This window comes from Mirounga leonina, unplaced genomic scaffold (genome assembly GCF_011800145.1).
Source record: "Mirounga leonina isolate KUSES-001 unplaced genomic scaffold, KU_Mleo_1.0 Mir_115, whole genome shotgun sequence".
Lineage (NCBI taxonomy): Eukaryota > Metazoa > Chordata > Mammalia > Carnivora > Phocidae > Mirounga > Mirounga leonina.
This window is the reverse complement of record NW_023270268.1, coordinates 49,546,306-49,566,890: the sequence shown is the minus strand read 5'-3', so window position 1 is coordinate 49,566,890 and position 20,585 is coordinate 49,546,306. Positions and strand designations below refer to the sequence as shown.

Here is a 20,585-nt window from a genome sequence, read left to right as displayed (position 1 = left end):
TTATTTATTTGACAGAGAGAGACATAGCAAGAGCAGGAACACAAGCAGGGGGAGTGGAAGAGGGATAAGCAGGCTTCCCGCGGAGCAGGGAGCCCGATGTGGGGCTCAATCCCAGGACTCTGGGATCATGACCTGAGCCAAAGGCAGACACTTAATGACTGAGCCACCCAGGTGCCCCCCTTTTTTCTGTTTTGCTTGGATGTTTCCATTACCCTGTCTTCCAGATGTCTAATCTGTCTTCTGCTTCTGCTAATCTACTGGTTGCTTCCCTCTAGTGTATTTTTCATTTCAGTTACTGTATTCTTCAATTCTGATTGGTTCTTTTTTACATTTTCTATCTCTTTGTTTAAGCTCTTACTGAGTTCTTCCACTTCTCTCTTCAGTCCCATGAGCATTTTTATGATCATTACTTCAAACTCTTCATCAGGCATATTGCTTATCTCCATTTCCTTTAGTTCTTTTACTAAGGTTTTCTCTTATTCTTTCATTTGGAGCATAGTCCTGTCTCTCCATTTTGCTTGATTTTCTGTTTGTTTCTATAAATTAGGTGGAACCGTGACTTCTACACTTGAAGGAATGGTCTTATGATGGCTGTCACCTATGTAGACTGTGCCTGGTGACTTTAACCATTTAGCTGGAGCTGTGTGGCCTGTGGGTCCCAAGGTCAGGGCTGGAGCTGCCCTGGTGAAATGGCCAGAGCTGAAATGGACATGGGCTGGGATGGCCCTGCGGCTCTTCATGGAGAAGGCACCCTGGCAGGACAGCTTAAACTGAAGTGAGTGCAAGGGGAGAGGCTGCTGAGCTCTCTGCACAGAGAGTGCCCTGGCAGGACAGCTGAACCTGAAGTGGGTATAAGCCAGGGTGACCTGGGGTGCTCGGCACAGGGGTTGTCCTGGCGGGGCAGCTGGGACAGAGATGGGGTGTGATCTGGGAGGTCCCAGGGTGCTCCATGCCCTGCTGCGGTGGTTAGAACTGAGGCAGGCTCAGGCCAGGTGTTCCCAGGGTGTTCTGCACAGGGGACACTTTGGCAGGGCAGCTGGAGCTAAGGCAGGCATAGCCAGGAAGTCCCAGAGTACTCTGTATCAGGGGTGCCCTAGCAAGCCATCTGGAGCTGAAGTGGGATGGGCCTGGAGTCTTCTGGGGTGCTCTGCTCCTGTGTCACCTCGGTGCAATAGCTGGAGCTGTAGTGGGCACTGACCAGGGATGTTCTGGTGTACACTGCCCAGTGTACACCAAGGAGACTTGGTGGGATGGCTGGAGCTGGTGTGGGCTAGGGGCCCAGGAAATGCTGAGGCAGCAGGCCGGTAGGGTGCACAGACCCTGGTCCAATCCACTATCAAGGCAGAAGGGGAACATAAACACAGACACTCACTAGCCCCTCCAATCCAGAGAAAGTTCCAGCAACACCCTCCCTGTTTGGCAAGGTTCTAGGGCTAGTCCCTTCATATTCTAGTTGCTCTTTTAAATCTCAGCCTTTCTTTCTGTGCCCCAGGGCAAAGAAATCTGCTCAAGTCATCTCAGGGTACTATCCCCCCCACTGCAGTTCCCAGTGTGTGTGTGGGGATGAGGGGTTCCCTTTGCTACCATGTCCATCTCTCTTGTCATTCTCAGAGTGGTCTCTCCATCTTTTGTTGTGTACAGGCTGTTCAGTCAGTCCTCAGTTCTTCTTTAGGAGGAAATTATTTATAAACAGGTGTAGATTTGGTGTGTCCATGAAGGAGGTGAGTTCAGTGTCTTCCTATGTCGCCATCTTGGACTGGAATTCAGGATAGTGGTTCTTTGCAGTGCTTAACAAGAGGTGGACTCATAGATGCTTAGTAAATTTCTATCGAATTCATTTGAACCGATTTCATTGTACAAATATATCCCCGATTTTAATAAAGAAGATAAGAAAAATAAAATTACTATGCTCTTTTTTTTTTAAAGATTCTATTTATTTATTTGACAGAGAGAGACACACAGAGAGGGAACACAAGCAGGGGGAGCGAGAGAGGGAGAAACAGGCATGCTCTGATGAAACATTATTAAAATAGAAATCTACTATATCATTTTACTCTTCTTACATCAATTTTTAGTAGAACAGCATTCTATGAACCTTGTCTATACAAGCAATAACATCTTCTCTGTTTCATGCAAAACATTATATTGAGTACCTACTTTATGCCTAACAGTAGGAATACAAAGTGAAAAGTCTCAGCCCCCATTCATGGAGAGTTCTAGACCACAGAAGATAGTTTGTACTCTAGGCCTAGGGCAGCTCTGTCTTTCTGCAATGACAGAAGAGTTATACATCCAATATGGTGCTCCTAGCCCCAGGTGGATGTTGAACACTTGAAATGTGCCCCACTATGACTAAGGAACTGACTTTTTAATTTTATTTAGTTTTAATTAATTTAAATTTTAAAAACTACATGTGAATAGGGGCTACCAATTTGGACAGAACAACTCTAGGTCAAAGAAATAAAATGCAGAAGAGAGCTGAGGCCCCTCCAGTGGCAAACACTGTAGCTTTTATTTTTATATCCTGTCATAGTGTATCCGAGTGCTGCCTAAGGATGGGCCAGGAAAGGAAGGAACTGCTATGTCTGTGTGTATGCTTTTGTGAGTTTGCATGAGTTTATATATGTTTATTGCCACCCATGGAAAGTGGAGCGTAAAAAAAGAAGAGAGATGAAAAGAGAGGTTAAAAAGAAAAAAATGGTCTTGGAGGTGTCTGGCACAGCATAGGAGCTCAGCAATCTTAATTTCCTTGTCACTTATTCTTAGATCTTTTCCCAATAGGATTTGGAAGACCGTTTGGAGATCTCAGATGTCAGATCTAAAGGGCCACACAGGAAGAGAGAAGATATAGGAATAAGACTCAAGATGAAAACAGACCCCACACCCCCCAAAAAAGTCTGCGGCAGCAAAGAAAAACCCCAGACTGCACTGATGCCCACATTCAGTCCTGGCTCCTGCTGGTCCCTTCATTGTGAGATCCACAGAGAAGATTAAATTGCCAATGCTTTCTCACCACCCTTCTATCATTTTACTGTGACCTGTAGTAACCACTGAACTAGAATATCAAAGGCCCTCAAGTCCTACTCTCCTAGAACTAATATTTCATTAAGGGTAAAAAGTTCAGCTGTCTGGGAAGTAATGGAGTTCCTTCGTGACTTCTGGTAAGTGATGAGGTTTCTCCTCAACTTTTTCCAATGCTTCTCCAAGTGCTGTCTTTATGTCATACCCAGGGGACCCAGTCTCTAGCTCACCAGCCACTTCTCAGTCCTGCATATTAAAGCCCTCCTGTTGCTATAGACGGAGGAGGAATAAAAATTGTAATAACAAGTAAAATAAGTAACAATAATTCTCTCTCAATAAATAATAATAAGGAAAATAATAGTTTTTATGTAGGATAAGTGGTTTACATCCAAAGAGAATGCAGTTAATCCTCAAATCTTATTTCTCCTACCTCTCAGAACAATTTTGAAAACAATACTTTGGAAAGAATTTTGAAGCTTATGAAACTCATCTTTCTCTCCAAAGAAGATTTCTTGAATATGGGACGCCTGGGTGGCTCAGTTGGTTAAGCAACTGCCTTCGGCTCAGGTCATGATCCTGGAGTCCCAGGATCGAGTCCCTGCTCGGCAGGGAGTCTGCTTCTCCCTCTGACCTCCCCCCTCTCATGCTCTCTCTCTCTCATTCTCTCTCTCAAATAAATAAATAAAAATATTTTTAAAAGATTTCTTGAATAATAGATCAAAGCTTGTTGACATATATGTGCACCCACAAATATACTATACTGGTAGCTAGTGTTCTCTACTCCAAATTATATTATGAATTTGTAAATTCTCTCTATCATTCTTTGGCCCTGAGAACAAATAAGAAAAAAGGGAGGAAGAAATGAAGTCCCTCTAGAACTACCATCAGAAAGGGAAAGAAGGACTTCTGGGTTGTCCCAGGATAATGGTAGCTGCTAAATTGAGAATCTCTCCACACATCCTCTCAAAAAGACGACACAGATTTTAAAAGCAAAAAAAGTAAGTAAAACCACACATGACCCACGACGTTAGCATCATAAAGGGAATACTATGAACTTCAAAGTACTTGTATGTAGAGAAACAGCCATTAAATTCCAGCAAGGCCATCTCTAGAGTTCCTCCCTCATCCCTGGGTATGTGGAAAATGGACGGAAACTTGGAAAATTGTGCAGGAAAGAGTAAGAGGGAACTGAGAACTGAAGGTTGATGGAGAGCAGACAAATCATTCCTAGAAAGAAAATGTCCCAGCCTATGTTAAAAAAGGTCCCAAACCATGGAGAGACCACACCAGCTCTAGGGAAAGGTCTTGAAAGCAGGACTCGAGGTCCCAGTCTCAGGATGGCACCATTTCACTGAGACTAGAAGGTATATGGAGAGGAGAAGTGCCTTTTTGAGATGTGGTAGAAAGGGAAAGAAGAGGGGAAAGTTAAGAATCCTGCAGAAACAAGAGTGAACCATAAAACCAAAAGACACATTAAGCTTTCCTTTACCACAAAAAGTCATGTCTTAAATGAACTACTACTCTTCACTCTACTAAAAGAAGAAGGCAGTCTTGAAATAGGGATCTGTAAAACACCAGAAACTCTCATCCCTGTCTATGAACAAAAATAGGTGTAAGTGCCTTGACGTAAGTTTACTATAAGAAGAAAACAGAAAATGAAAATCAAAACATTGCTGCAGATCCCATCAACACACACACACAACCACCATCACATGGAAGAATAATGTAACATAGCATTTTAAATAAATATTCCAGCACAATTAAATACTCTCAGAAAAATACTTAGAGATGTGCAAAAATACTTGAGTTAGGCATTTAAAAATTAAAAACATAAATAAATATACAACTGGAAGAAATACAAAAATTCATTTTACTCAGAAAAAAAACTAAAGATAAAATAAAGCCATTTCAGAAATTAAGATAAAAGTTACAAGACATTCAAAAACAAATATATTTTAAGTGAAACAAATATATTTTGAGTGAAAATTTAATAAGGAACATAGAATAAAGTCAGGAAAACAATGAAAAGAAAAAGGATAAAATAAAGAAAAAGGCAAAAATGATCAGAGAAAGTAGATAAAACAGAAGACAGACAAAGGAAGTCAAACCCTTTGATTGGAGTATTTGAAGAAGAAAAACAAAATCATAAAACTAATATTTAAAACTATAGTCCAAAAAAAATACCAAAATATCTCCAAAACAAAATACCCAAAACTGTATATAGAAAAAATATGTACTATATTGAAAAAATTGACTTGGAATAGCCAAATCTAGATGTCTGATATTCTATAGTGCCTGAAATACCATTCTCTGTGTATATAAACGAATTTTCTGTGTACATAAATGAAACAAGATGTCCAAGTAACTTACCTTTGATGACTCAGTGTTCCAAAATATTGTCGCATTCTTTTTCATCACGAGTTCAAACTTAGAGTTTGTGAATATATATTCTCCAGCCTTCACAAGGGCAATCTCTCCATTATCACCTAATTGCCAATTTAGAATATCATAGTACCCAGTCACATCTCCATTTCATCAATTTCTAGTCTCTCTCCATTATGGGTAGTAAACTTAAGTGTCTTCAAATTGTACGTTAGCTAGAAAACAAGGAGAAAAAAAACAAGAGAATAAAAAAGCAATTTGTAAATATTTGATTGCCTAGAGAACAGGGCTTATGAAAAAAATAATCTCAAAACTCATGTGATTGGATTTTTTTTTCCTTTTCCTCTATGCCTTTGTAGGTTTGCTCTACAACTTCTAGCCACATGTGACCATTGAAACTTGAAAGGTGGCTGGCCAAACTGAGATGAGCTGTAAGTATAAAATATACACTGGATTGCAAAGACTTTGTTTAAAAAATGTAAACCATCATTAATAATTTTATATTATTATTTTATATTATATTATGATGATGACAACATCATCATAATATAATTCGGTTAAAATGTTATTTCGGATCAAATAAAACAACTATATTTAATTTCATCTGTTTCTTTTTATTTTTAAATTTAGTTACTAGAAAATTTTAAATTACCTGTGTGGCTCATACATTTCTAACAAAAAGCATTGATTAGGCATAATGGTGCTTAATATTTCCTAATACCTCCATATCTAGGGAAGAAAGGATCTTCCTACCTCCCTCCTAGATTTCTTCCATATATAGGTATGAGTCTACCTCCCCCACCATTCCCTTACCTACATGTCAAGTGGTAGAGATATGAAGATCAACCAATCCATTCCCTACCTTGCAAAGCTCACAATCCAGTGGAGAGCCTGAACAAATAAACAGGTACTAATAGTAAAATTCAGTGTACCTCTATGTTGCTGTTGTGGAAAGACTGTTGAAAAGGCACGGGTGAGGGAGTTAGCTAACTAATTGCCTTAGGAAAATTTAGGAGGTTTCCCCAGGAAGTAGCCATCTAGGCTGGGTTTTTAAAAATTTGTAGGAATTTGCCTGACAAATATGGGGGACAAGGAGATTCTAAGCCAAAGGAATAACATGTGGAACACAGGTCCCTCTCAAACCAGAGAGGCCAAATAACTTGGTAGAAAGAGTCTGAATTACAATGTCTGATGATCTAACATCATATTTTGGCTCTTTCAAACATCATGACCTTGGGCTAAGTAATATGTCTGAATAAGCACTAGTTTCCTGGTCTGTAAAACAAGGGGAATTATTCCTGCCCTATCTCTGTCATAGAGATTAATATAACTTGAAGCCTTTAGTAAGTCAATATCCCGAGTGTTCTGAAAATCACCATCCATCCTGGAGTAGGGCCACTCCAGGTCACCTGCCCTTTTGTCTCTCCTTCCTTTTACCATATGCTGTTCTCAACCAACATAAAATCTGTATCAGAGTATACAACACGGTGACTTTTACTGGTGAGTCCATTGGGAAAAGGCATTCTTTCCCTTTCCATTCTTCAGAAGAGTTAAGAAAGGAAATTTTCAAAAGCTACCAGTCCCTGACCATTCTCTAGAACAACATTGCCATAATTCCATCTGTTTATCACCATTGGATGGTAGGACACAGTTCCCTACCACCCAGGTATACAAAAGAGTTTAGAGATATGTCCAAATAAACCACAAGAGTAAAAGGGCTTTACAAATATACATATTCTGATCAGATCTGCTAATAGGATAAGCTGAGAAGAATGAGTATGGAGTACATGGTCATTTTAGTTTTAAATAAATGAAAAATTTTACTTCGGTACATTTATGAAGCATTTTTTTTTAATGAAGCATTCTTAATGAACCTGTTAAACCTCTCGTGTGAGGTCCTGCTTTTCAGTTTTAACTTACTGATATCATACGGGGTATGTGTCAAGTACTATGACTCCTGTCATGGACTATCCCACCAACACTCACCATGACACTATGTGGTCCCTTGAACCTCACTAAAGTCTCTTCTCTGTAATTCTAATACATATTTGTTGCTCTTTGAGCAAATTTAAATTATAATATTGAAATATTCAAATAATGAATTAGGGAGTTGTTATTTACCATATAGGATCCTTTTTATTATTTAAAAATAAGTACCCAAAGGATTTCTTTTAAAATGAAGGAACTGTCCTATGACCTTTAAGAGGGGGGTGGGAGGGATGGGGAGGCTGGGTGATGGACACTGGGGAGGGTATGTGCTATGGTGAGTGCTGTGAATTGCATAAGACTGATGAATCACAGACCTGTACCCCTGAAACAAATAATATATTATATGTTATTAAAAAAAATAAAATAATATATAAAAATTTCTCATTCTGAATTTACCACAACTTTTCCAGTACCAAGGAACACACCTTACACTCAGATCTTGGTTTACAAATTCCATTTTCCAGTAAATGGAAATAGAATTCCTTTGGAGAAATGGCTGACCACTGATGTGAAGTAAAGGAAGTATGAGATGAGCCCAGAACATCTTGGGATTCCAGAAAATAAGGAAGTGCTCACAAGTGATAAAGATGTGTCAAAAGGAAATGAAAACCAGCTCAAAGAGGCTCCCAACAGTCAAATCTGGGAAATTTTGAGCAACAGAATAAATAATGATAGTTGTGGAATATTCTACTCGAATAGAAATAAATATCCTTGAGTCCATATTGATATAATTAAATCAGAAGGGGAGAGAAAAATTCTAGTTAATAAATCTAGAAGGAATGAGGAAAATAGAAAATCACCATTTTTTAAACAACATAATAATAGCTGTTTCAGGCAAGAATCATCATCAATGGATGCTAAAATTTGTGGCAAAGCCATGATGAGAAATGTTATTTTCAGATCCTCAAAATATTGTCCTCACAAGATAATTGTTAATTACAAAGGGAAACATAGATACTTTTCAGCAAAAAAGCATGGTGACATCACTAAGTGATAAAAGTTAATGTCCACAATAATCATTCACAATGACATCATGTACCTCCTGATATGAGACATAAAAAGAATACATCACTTCTATGGTATTCTTGCCAAAAATGCATAATCTCAATGTAATCATGAGAAAAAAATAGAAAAACCCAAAACATTTAAAAATAACTGGCCAGTAAGTATAAAAAATATCAGTTGTGAAAAACAGGGGAAGAATGGAGAACTACCACAGACGGGAAGAGACTAACTAGACACAAAACTAAATGCACGGTGGGGTCCATTTGAAAATAAAAATAAAGCTGGGGTGGTTCTGACTACCGCAGACTCTACTGGGAGGGACAAGCAATTTGGTGTTGCTAGAGAATAAAGCGCTGAGAGTCATGGAAGGAATGATTGAATCAAAGACGCTAACAGTGCCAGACCACAGACAGCATGCTTTATCCTCTACGGAATAGAAGGGAGGTACTGAAGGATGTAAACAAAGGATCACTCTGGTTAGGTGTGAGGTGTGCCCCTTGCTGAGATCATTTGGGCTACTGTGCCCCAATATGAGTTGCTGGGACATCAGAATTGAGACAGGAGATCAGAGAGCCATATCTCTAAGATGACCCCGTTAGTCTCCTCCTTCTGGCCCTCCCGCACTGCACAGAAGCTAAAGTTTCCCTCACTGCTAGGTATGACCATGTAACTAAATTCTGGCTAATAGGATATAAGGAAAATTGTATGTAATTTCCAGGAAATATCCAGAAATGGAGGGAGGTACACATCTTTGCCCTTTTTCCTTCCTGCTGGTTACAGTATGGACATGGTGGTTGAAGTCCAAGGAGCCATTTGAGATTATAAGATGAACCCACATATTGAGAACAATGAAACAAGGTAGAAGGAATCAGGATCCCTAAGCCATCTTTCAGTCCTAGAATGCTAATCTCTGAACTTCACTTATGTGAAGGGGGAAAAAAACTATTTTGCATAAGGTACTGTTTTGGGGGAATTTTCTATCATTCACAACAAACCTAAGAACTCTGTTAACAAATGGGAACTTAAAAATGTTCATTTAGGTCACACAAGCAAGCTATTCTTTTAGGTAGGCATGTGATAAAATCATATCTATTAAATACAAAAGCAAGTCAAAGGTTTTATTAGTATGAATTCTTTTAATGTCAAACTATATCATGAAGTAAAACAAACCAACAACTTACCTGCCAAGGCTCAAAGTCAGGGATATATGCCCACGTGTTTCCTGGAATGTATGGCACACGTCCTTCTTTGCATCCACTTAGACCATCCAAGCCATGGAATACACAGCTTGTTTGACATTGTTTGTGATTCTTAGCTGAGACACATCCAGATACATATTTTTAAGATCTTCCAACTTCTCCTCTCCAGTACAGAATTTATCACACATGGCATGGTATCTGTCATCCTTACCTGTTACATTCACTCTGTGGTCAATGTTGTATGGAACACTGCTATTTGGCCAAGTACAGTTAGAAGCAGTTTGCCAGAATTCAATGGTCAGGACATTGTTTGGATCTTTGCCAGGATGTACATCATAAAGAAATTCTTTTAATCTTGGTATATCAGCCCTTGGTATTGTAAATCCAATGCTTCCACCAAAATATGGGAAATATTCAGGCTTTGCAATGAGTGCTGCTGTGATCCAGGCTTCACTTGCTATCCACGTTCTGTCTGTTATGTTATGGTGAACCATTTCCAACAAAAAGGACTGAGGTCAGTATCAGATGCATAAAGCACAACGACTCTGGCAGTGAAGTTCTTCATGGCATCAACAGCTTTGTGCATTTTCTCATTGGAATAGACTTTGGGAATGATTTCAGAGAATGCAATACAGAGATTGGCACTCTCCATTCTTTCCCTAAGAGTTTTTACTCCATATTTTCCATAATCATCATCAGCTGCTATGATGCCTCTCCAGACCCAGCCAAAGTGTTGGATAAGTTGTACCATGGCATCCTACTGGATCTTATCACTGACTACTGTGCGAACATAAGATGGAAACTGGTGTTTGTCACTAAGAATTGAGAAGGTAGAGGCATAACCCATCTACAATTGAAAATATTCATGCAGTTATTAGGAAGTAATAGCCAAATCGCATATTACACAATCTCTGAATGCTTTTATTGGAGAGGGAGGGGACTTAACAGTTGTTCTCCCTTCATTCCCACATCCTTCCATAAAAGGACTTGCAGTCTGCTCCCTAGCCCATGGGTGGGGACTGTTGGAGGGAACACTTTGACCTCCCTATGTGCCCTTTTCCCACCCCACTCCAGGGGAGTCTGAGGAGCTAATTATTAAGATGATGACATTCAATGCAGCACTTTTCACAGCTGGGGTCACAGCACGGAAAAGGAGGTCATCTGCCTTTCATCTATGTTCACATGAGACTAGGTGTGGAAGTCAAGCCATCCAGGCACTTTCTCAGCTCTAGCTTCTCATTCACAGGGATGATGGAGCTAGCAGACTCACAGTCTATTTGGCAGGCCAGTTCCCTCTTGTTCTTCCTCCCTCCCTCATTGCCTCGGCCTCTCCTCTGTGTGTGTTTGTATGTCTTTCCACCACCACTCCTTTCCCTCTTTCTCTTCTCTTCCCCTGTTTCTCTCCACCAGGACTGCTGAGTGTTTAGGTCCTGAGACTCCCTGGAGGAGGGTGGTAGGAGGTCTACCACTGCACCCGCAGGTCTAGCCACATTCTCCAACAAAGTTCTAGAAGCCCTCATTTTATAGGTGCTTGTGTAGAAAAATGAAAAGGTTTTTTTTTTTTTTTTCATTTTGCCAGTGATTCTTGTGTGTATTTCCATCATCACCATGAATTCTTGAGTCGTACATGCACTCCTGTTGTGCCTTACCTCTAGCCTCCCTGACTCTACAATGAGGAACATACGCTACATTCTTCCCTTACCCATTCCTTGTTATTAATATGTTACCATCAATGGGGCCTCCTATATTATAATTCCATAGCCCCATGACTGTCAATTCCTTTATAAGAGACAAAATATTCCTCTTTTCTCTTTTCTCTACCACTTGTTCTATTCTTTTTTTCTTTAAGATTTATTTATTTATTTGTTTGTTTGTTTGTTTATTTATTTGACAGAGAGAGAGAGCAAGAGAGGGAACACAAGCAGGGGGAGTGGGAGAGGGAGAAGCAAGCTCCCCACTGAGCAGGGAGCCCGATGTGGGGCTCGATCCCAGGATCCTGGGATCATGACCTGAGCCGAAGGCAGACCCTTAACGACTGAGCCACCCAGGCGCCCCACCACTTGTCCTATCTTACTCTACTGGCTAAAGTTTACATTCTGCTTTTGAAACTTGCTAGCAGCAGCATCATGGAGGTCATATGTAGGAAAGAATCTCATTTAGGAAACAGAGATGCCTGGTTTTTAATTCTGGCTCCATAGTTAGTGTAAGACTGTAGACAAGTTACTTAAACCCTCTGAACCTGTTTCCCCATGAGTAAAATCGGGGTAATGACATCTACATCTTAAGTACATTAAACACACCTACTATATACTCAGTATATTATAATGAATAATATACACATTATATTAATATATGTTATAATATATAATAATTTAATATAATCAGTATATTAAGTGAAACAACCAATGTGAAAGCATCACATAGATTTCTTTTCCTTCTTTGCAAGGATTTAAACGAGAAAATCAACCTAGAGTTTTCTAGCCAGTGTCTGGACCACAGTTGGTTTTCGGCGGAAGATAGAGCTCATGGCAAGCTTTCAAATGAGCTGCATGAAACCCACGCCTAAGATGTCAGCTGTGTCACCCAACCCCTCCTCCTGGTTCAGTTTCTCAGTATTTTCCTATTCCTCCCACATTTGTATTTGCAGCTTTATAATAGAAATATGATGTAAAGTCTACTTCTTAAAATTAATTCAAATTCTCCCATTACTTTAGTAACACAAATAGGCTGAATCATCATTCACATTAATAAATCCTCACTATACTTTAATGACCCATCCTTAGAAATAATTATAGAGTTTTATTTATATTTTTTAAATAATCCATTCTTCCTAATATCATCTGTTCTTAAGTTGAAACATGTCACAAGTCTCTGAATTTAAAATAATCTGATGGTCACCGGGGGGAGGTGGGTGGGAGGATGTGTGAAATAGATGACGGGGATTAAGCAGTGCACTTGTGATGAGCACAGGGTGATGTACGGAACTGTTAAATTACTATATTATATACCTGGACCTAATATAACACTGTATGTTTACTAACTGGAATTAAAAATATTAGCGTCCCAAAATTCTAGCTATCTTGTGAAAATCGCAGGCTCATTTCAGTAGGTTAGTGTATGGAACAAAAAGTCATGAATAATAAGTTTTAATATAGGCAAGAAAAAAATGAGTTCCTTTTACCACCTAGCACCAACCAACCAACCAGCCAGCCAACCAACCACCCAGTATTTTTCCATTACCTCCTCTGTGCCTCACCCAGTGCTATCGAGTGTCGTGCCTAGTGAGGTGCTAACTTACAAATCAGTAACTCACAACCTCAAGGCAAAAATTAAAACAGGATCCTAAGGGATATAGGAGAGCCTGAAATGAGGGCCTGGGTAGCTCAGCTGATTAAACCTCCGACTCTTGATTTCAGCTCAGGTCATGAACACAGGGTCCTGAGATGGAGCCCATTACAGGGCTCAGCAGACAGTCTGCTTGAGATTCTTTCCCTCTGCCCCTCCCCTCCCCAGCTCACCCGTGCTCTCTCTCTTGAATAAATAAAATTATTTTTTCTTTTTTAAAAAAGAGGCTGAAATCACCTGCAGGTAGGCATCAAGTGACACTTGCTGAGCCTAGACTGAACAGAGGAATTAGGGGCAGCAGCTTCATCATCGTCCCTGTTTGTCTCTGCATCTTATCTCAGCCTCACCTGAGCACCTTACTATCTACTGCATTTAACCCAAACATAGCTTGTGTTTCTTTACAAGCTAGCACCCAGCACACTATTCTGAGATACCTGAGTATTACCTGTGGTAAATAATATAATCCTAGAATTCTTGATACAGCAACTGATGAGGACGACCCACCTGCTCCAACAATTCCTGCCAGAAATGCTCCAGTGCTGTTTCTAAAATTGGGCTTGTTTTCTTCCTGCCCTGTAAGAAATACCACAGCCGGTTCCACAGACTTGGAGGTGGTGGAACAGGTATCAAAAATCTGATAGCCTAAAGTGATATTGGGCAAAATGTCCTTCCTCTTGTTAATCTCCTTGATTATGTGGATCATGGTTTTCATCCAGCGGAATCCCCAAAAGTTGAACCTGAAAAAGAAACAGATTTGTACGGCTTTAGTCAGGATCTTTGGGGTGGGGGAGAGCAACTGTTAGCTGGGGGTGGTGCCGAGAGTATTTTGAGAGAGTATCAGCAGGCACCTCACTGGTACCGTTTTTCATAAACGATACTGCAGACTTCAAGGGTTCACCTATGCATCATATTCATTGTTGATTGGTTTGGGCAGGGAAGCACCTTTTTGTACATTTTCTTGCTCTAAATATCTTTCATATGATATAATTTCCCAAACTGCTGATTATGTCTTTTCACAAAAATATCTTTATATTCTCTACCCTCTCTACCACACAGGGTACTAAAGAACCCCTCAATACATTTTTTCCATTCATTGGAAGTCCTTGATGCCATATGACTCTCCCTCCTTACTTTCCTATAGGTTTCTCTCGTGTTCTTCTGGACATTAATTATAATAAAAATTATGAAAATACAATCAAAGTATATCAAAACAAAATACAAAATTTCTATATACTATGTAAACATGACTCCAATTTAATCATTTTTCCTGCCATTATTTAATTGTTAATATTGAGAGAATTTTTTAAATTTTTTTTTAAAGATTTTATTTATTTCTTTGACAGAGAGAGACACAGCGAGAGAGGGAACACAAGCAGGGGGAGTGGGAGAGGGAGAAGCAGACTTCCTGCGGAGCAGGGAGCCTGATGCGGGACTCTATCCCAGGACCCCGGGATCATGACCTGAGTCGAAGGCAGACGCTTAACCGACTGAGCCACCCAGGCGCCCCGAATTTTTTAAATTTTTAGTTTAAATTCAATTTAGTTAACATATAGTATATTATTAGTTTCAGGGGTAGAATTTAGCGATCCATCAGTTGCATATAACACCTAATGCTCATTCCATCAAGTGCCCTTCTTAATGTCCATCACCCAGTTACCCCATCCCCCCACCCACCTCCCCTCCAGCAACCCATGTTGAGAGATTTTTTAATTGAGAAATGTCTCCTTCCTACCATTTTCACATATAACCATGATTAAGATGCCTCCCCCTTTCCATCCCCCAGCCATTAAAGGGAAAAATATTTCTCTTATAATCCATCACCACATTTTTTTTTCAATTTATTCTCCATTGAAAAATAACTATTCTATTCCCAACTCTCGTTCTTCCCAGTTTTTTTTTTAAAGATTTTATTTATTTATTTGACAGAGAGAGACACAGCAAGAGAGGGAATACAAGCAGGGGGAGTGGAAGAGGGAGAAGCAGGCTTCCCGCTGAGCAGGGAGCCCGATGCGGGGCTCGATGCGGGGCTCGATGCGGGGCTCGATCCCAGGACCCTGGGATCATGACCTGAGCCGAAGGCAGACGCTTAATGACTGAGCCACCCAGGAGCCCCAGTTCTTCCCAGTTTTAACTAAGCTTTAATCTATGTAAAAGCAAGGGTGGCTCAGTCAGTTAAGCATCTGACTCTTGAGCTCAGCTCAGGTCTTGATCTTAGGGTCGTGAGTTCAAGCCCCACATTGTGCTCCACGTTGGGTGTGGGGCCTACTTTAAAAAAAATTTTTTAATTAAAAAAATAAAATAAAAGCAAGGATCTCAAGAATTTTTGTCTTAATATTTTCTGTAGCTATAGTATCTAACTCTCTATCTTCTACTCAATAAATGTTTTTTATTAAACGTCTAATAGCAAATAACCCTGCCAGCAGATTAGATTTCTCCTCCATGTTTCTTTGGTTTGTTTGTTTTTTAGTTTAGTTTAGCTTTGTTTTTTATTTAATAAATAGTTACTGAGTTCTACTAGTGCTAGACATTATAAGTACAACACAGAACAAGATAGGTACTGTAGGATACAGGTGAAGAAACAGAAAAATAGCCAAGCAGTGCACCAAATCATAAAAAGAGTGATAGGGATGAAAGTAGGGGCCATGAAATAGAAAGGACGGACCATACTCTGGAGGACAGAACAGCCAAGCTGAGGCTTGAAGGATGACATAAAAACAGGGATGAAAGCTGCAGACAAAGGGAACAGTATGTGTGAAGGCACATTCTCAAAAAGAGAACATGAAACATTCTAGGAATGGACAGATCAGTACTTTGGGAGGATGAAGTTGGAGTGGGTGTGGCACAGGGAAATGGAGACTGGAGAACCAGAAGGTGCCAGAACATGAAGGGCTTCATCATCCTAAGATAGCTCGTTTCCAAATTTACTCAGGGGGCAATATAAATAGGCATATATGGTTTTGAAATAAATACAGCAATATCTTTTTTAAGGTAATATAGCAATATATTTCAAGAGCAAGAAAAACGTTCACCTGCTTTGAATCAACAATCCTACCCCTGAGAATTTATCTGAACAAACTGTTCTTCCCAAAGGAAAAAGCTCTGTATACCCCAAACTGTTTGTTACAGAATTATCTATAATATTGAAAAACTGGCAAGAACTTACATGCTCAGTGATAATAAATTATGGTATATTGACTTGATGGGAACATTTTCCATCATTAAAAAACTATAATTAGAGAGATTATACAGCCATGCATATAATAAGAAGCAAAACAAGCCACATGCAATGTTATTTCTATACTATAATGAAAACTACATATAAATTATATAAACATTTGGATAAGTAACAATAGGAAAATTTTTATTTTTATTTATTTTTATTTTTTAAAGATTTATTTCTTTATTTTAGCAGGGGGAGGGACAGAGGGAGAGGCAGTGAGAATCTTAAATATTCTGCGCTGAGCACAGAGCCCTCAGGTAGGACTCAATCTCATGACTCTGAGATCATAACCTGAGCAGAAATCAAGAGTCCAATGCTCAATGTACTGCATCACCCAGGCGCTCCCAACAGGGAAGTTTTTTTCATGAGCACAGGATAATTACTGGAAGGGTGGGATTCAGGACAATTTTTTCTTTCATTCTCTGATTTCCATTATGATATTCACAGTACTGTTATACAATGTATACCTTTTTTCCCCCAGAAAATTTCTCTAAATCCTAACTTCATTTAGATCAACCAAAACAATAATTAAAATACTCTTTCCATTTCACTGCCTTTCTCTTCTCTGAACAACATTTTCAGAATAATAGAAAATCTTCCTCTTCTGTACAATTTAGCTGATGGCCAAGCAAAACTAGTATCTTGTTAATGTTGGAGAACAAGACTTCTCCAAACCCAACTGGAATTTCTAGATCAGGTCTAGCTAGGTTAATGGTGCCAAAATGAAAGTACTACCAGATTAGAACCAGTTTGGCCCCTGAGCACATCCTAAGCTAGGCCAGTCCCAATGGGACGCTCCAAACGGGAGGGAAAGTTGCATCTCAGGGAGGAGTACTGAGGGTCTTGGAGAACACTGGGGATGGAGATGGGAGGAAACTTGCTGACAGGATGGGTGAAAATGAATTATAATTTTGAAGACCATATATCAATTTTTAAAATGGAATATTAATATCCAAAATGTATAGATATATTCAAGGTGGATTAAGGTGCTGGGGCAAGTTTTAGCCTGGAATAGCATAAACATGAACAATTTGGGTTTCAGGCAAACAAGGTTCAGAGACAAGTGGAACACCCACCATGATACCTTGCATTCCTGAGCCACATTGAGAACAAGGAACTGGCTTTTTAGATGCCCTAGACTCCATGAAACAAGCTTCACACACAACATCATGAATCAGCAGCAACACTGAAAGTCAGAAGATGCTGAAGAAATCCTTTCAAAGACTCCTCGGGGTTCATATTAAAGTTAAGATGGAATAAATACACACCTTATCTCTCCCACTGATTACAATTGAAATCGCTGGACAGAACATGTAAATCAACTATCAGACTACTCTGCAAATTAAATAAGAACAGGTGGACTAGGTAGGAAAATCAAAATATCCCTGACACAGTGAATAATTTTTTAAATACTTACTTCTCATGCACATGCATGCATGCGCACGCCCCCACACATACACACACAAATTTTAGCTATGAAAAGAATGCCAAGATTTCAACCACAGTGGAAATCATTTCTTTTAGTGAAAGGGGTGGATTTTTATTAAAAACTTATCTGTTGGCTTTTTTCCAGTTAGCCTTGCTAGGAAGATAACCTTCAGAAATTCTGATGGAAGGTGAGGAACAAATTAAGTGCATTTACAAAATGTAAGTGTACTATGATAAACTCTAGTGTTCATTCTATATTTTAGAGACTGAATGTGTAAACTTCTGTGATAAATAATGAACTGACCCTAGAACAGTGTAGCTGTGAGCAAAAGCCCTTCTCATCTCTCTTTCTTTTGCTTCCCTGTAAGAATGGAAAAGAATTAGGAGGTCCAGGAAAGAGGTCAGTGAGATTGATTGGAATCCTTTCATTTTGCCAACAACATTACTGTTTATCCATCCCTCTAATGATATTTCAAATATGTGGCATGAGATAAGACCAAAGGAAAAGAGTTGTGATCAGTAAAGATTTAATTGTATAATAAGTTGCTAAGGAGCACCTGGGTAGCTCAGTAAGTTAAGCATCTGCCTTTAGCTCAGGTCATGATCTTGGGGTCCTGGGATGGAGCCCCAGGTAGGGCTCTCTGCTTGGTGGGAAGTCGGCTTCTCCCTCTCCTTCTATATGCTCTCTCTCTCTCACTCTCTCAAATAAATAAATCTTTAAAAAAAAAAAGAAGTTGCTAAAATTCACAGCATGCATTTTTTTAAAGATTTTATTTATTTATTTGACAGAGAGAGAGAGACAGTGAGAGAGGGAACACAAGCTGGGAGAGTGGGAGAGGGGAAGCAGGCTTCCCGCGGAGCAGGAAGCCCGATGTGGGGCTCGATCCCAGGACCCTGGGATCATGACCTGAGCCGAAGGCAGACACCCAACGACTGAGCCACCCAGGTGCCCCTCACAGCATGCATTTATAATCATAATTACCATGAAGCATCATAGAAATGCTTACTATATAATGTAAAATGCCCAATATAAAATTGTGTCCATACTGTGTTCACAGCTATGCAAAAATTATGGTTGCACTTATATACAGGGCTGAGAAAATAAAGGGAAAAGAGCTGCTTTGTTATGGTAGTAAAGTAGTGGATAGTTGTTTTCCTTTGTTTTAATTTCTGGCATTCTTTGTAGCTAAAGTGTGTGTGTGTGTGTGTGTGTGCGCCCAGGACCCTGCTCGCACACACAAATCTAAGCCTTGTTTACCTTTCTTAAAATGCGTTGTTAGTAAATTCAGATTATCAGTCATGGATCCCATGTCCTCACGTGACAATTTTGGCATGAGAAGGGCAGAAACCTTCCAGGGGAAGGAATCTTACCATGAATATCAGCTCAGAAATAAATGGGCATCCCCACACCTTGTATTTTCACTTGAGGAGAGCTTAGTGTAATTAACAATTCACAATAAAGCTGCAACACTGCATAATTCTACATTGGTGCTTCTCAAACTTTAATGTACACATGAATTACAGGGAGGTCTTATCAGAATGCTGATTCTGGTTCAGCAGATGTGGGAAGCAGCCTGAGATTCCACATTTTTAACAAGCTTTTAGGTGCTGCTGATGCTGCTGGTCCAGAGACCACCGTCTGAAGGGCACTGTGCTCTATTGTACAAAACCTGTCTTTTTTCTTTCTGAGGTACAAAAGTGGGAAAGGACCCACCTGAGACCAAGCTTTTCTCGCTTCTAAGCAATCCTAGAGTGTCCGCCTTGGAGAAACCGAGGCTCAGAAACAGGAAGTACCTTTCCTACATCAAATAAATAGTGTCAGAGTCAGTGTCATGGGCCCAGTTCCAGACTCTGACTCCCACACCCCATGCTCTTTCATCCCCACCACTTGGGCCTGATGTAAAAAGAAGACAAGAAGAGCAGCTTACCCTTCGCATTTTGCAAATACTGGCTCCAAAACAGACTCATTTGCTGGGATGGTCCTGTAGTGAATAGGAAACAGTCCTCCAATAACAAGTGAGTGATTTTTGGCATCTACATACCCGTTCAGATCAAACTGGCCCAGCAAATGACAGGTGTGTTCTTTCGCTTCTTTGCCTTCAATGCCAGATTCAGCCCATAGAAAAGCAAGAAATCCTAGAACCAAGCATTTCTTTCTGCGAGCCATCTTAATAAGGTAAGTTCAGGAAAAATGACCAAGTGTTATCAAGGCACCCTGACAGAGTGTTACAGTGAGTGTGTGCATCGTACCTCCCAGTGGAGTTGGCTTGCCATGACCTGCTGCATAATCGTCATGCCTCAATCAAAGAGCCTCACACTCACCTGCAATTTATGAATCTGGGCTAGAAGCTGAGTAATCCTTTTGAAAAGAGCCTCATAAAAATCTTTTTTATGCTTCGCAATAATATATAAATGACAAAATAGTGGGTTCTGAGTTTAAAAGAGTCATTTCATTTTGTAGAAATGTCCTTTCTTTTTATTATATTATATATTTTTATTTTTATAACATTTTTATATTATATATTATATATATTTTTTATTATATGTCAGCCTCATTCATTCTCATGTCAGCCTCCCTTGTGGAAGCCGCTCCTGCCCCAAAGGTGAGGAGGGGCATTCTGCTTCATCACAAAGTATCGAAAAAAGATGACATCAGGCCAACCTCTTTATTTTGGGGTATAGAAAAAGTCAAGTGGAAAACCATGGGGTATTTGGAAGACATCATTTTGAATCTGTATTCCACCACTTGCATTAGTGTGATGGTGGGAAAGTCACCTAACTTCTGTACCTTACGTCCTCCTCAGTGACTAGGATCATCATAAGCTACCCTAGAATCATTTTGTAAAGCCCATAAGAGTTCAAGGAACATTTTTCACATACATCATTTTCTTTCACCTCCTCTTCAAGGTGAAGTGCTACCCTCAGCTCCCTTTGCTGACTTTGTCACTGGTGCATTGAACAGACTTAGAAATAATCTTCTTTCCTCCTCCTCCTGC

At 39.7% G+C, this 20,585-nt stretch overlaps 1 pseudogene; it reads right to left on the bottom strand.

The window, feature by feature from the left end:
- Positions 1-20,033, bottom strand: part of LOC117999461 — a 74,934-nt pseudogene extending 54,901 nt beyond the window's left edge.
- Between the last annotated feature and the right edge of the window lie 552 nt (positions 20,034-20,585).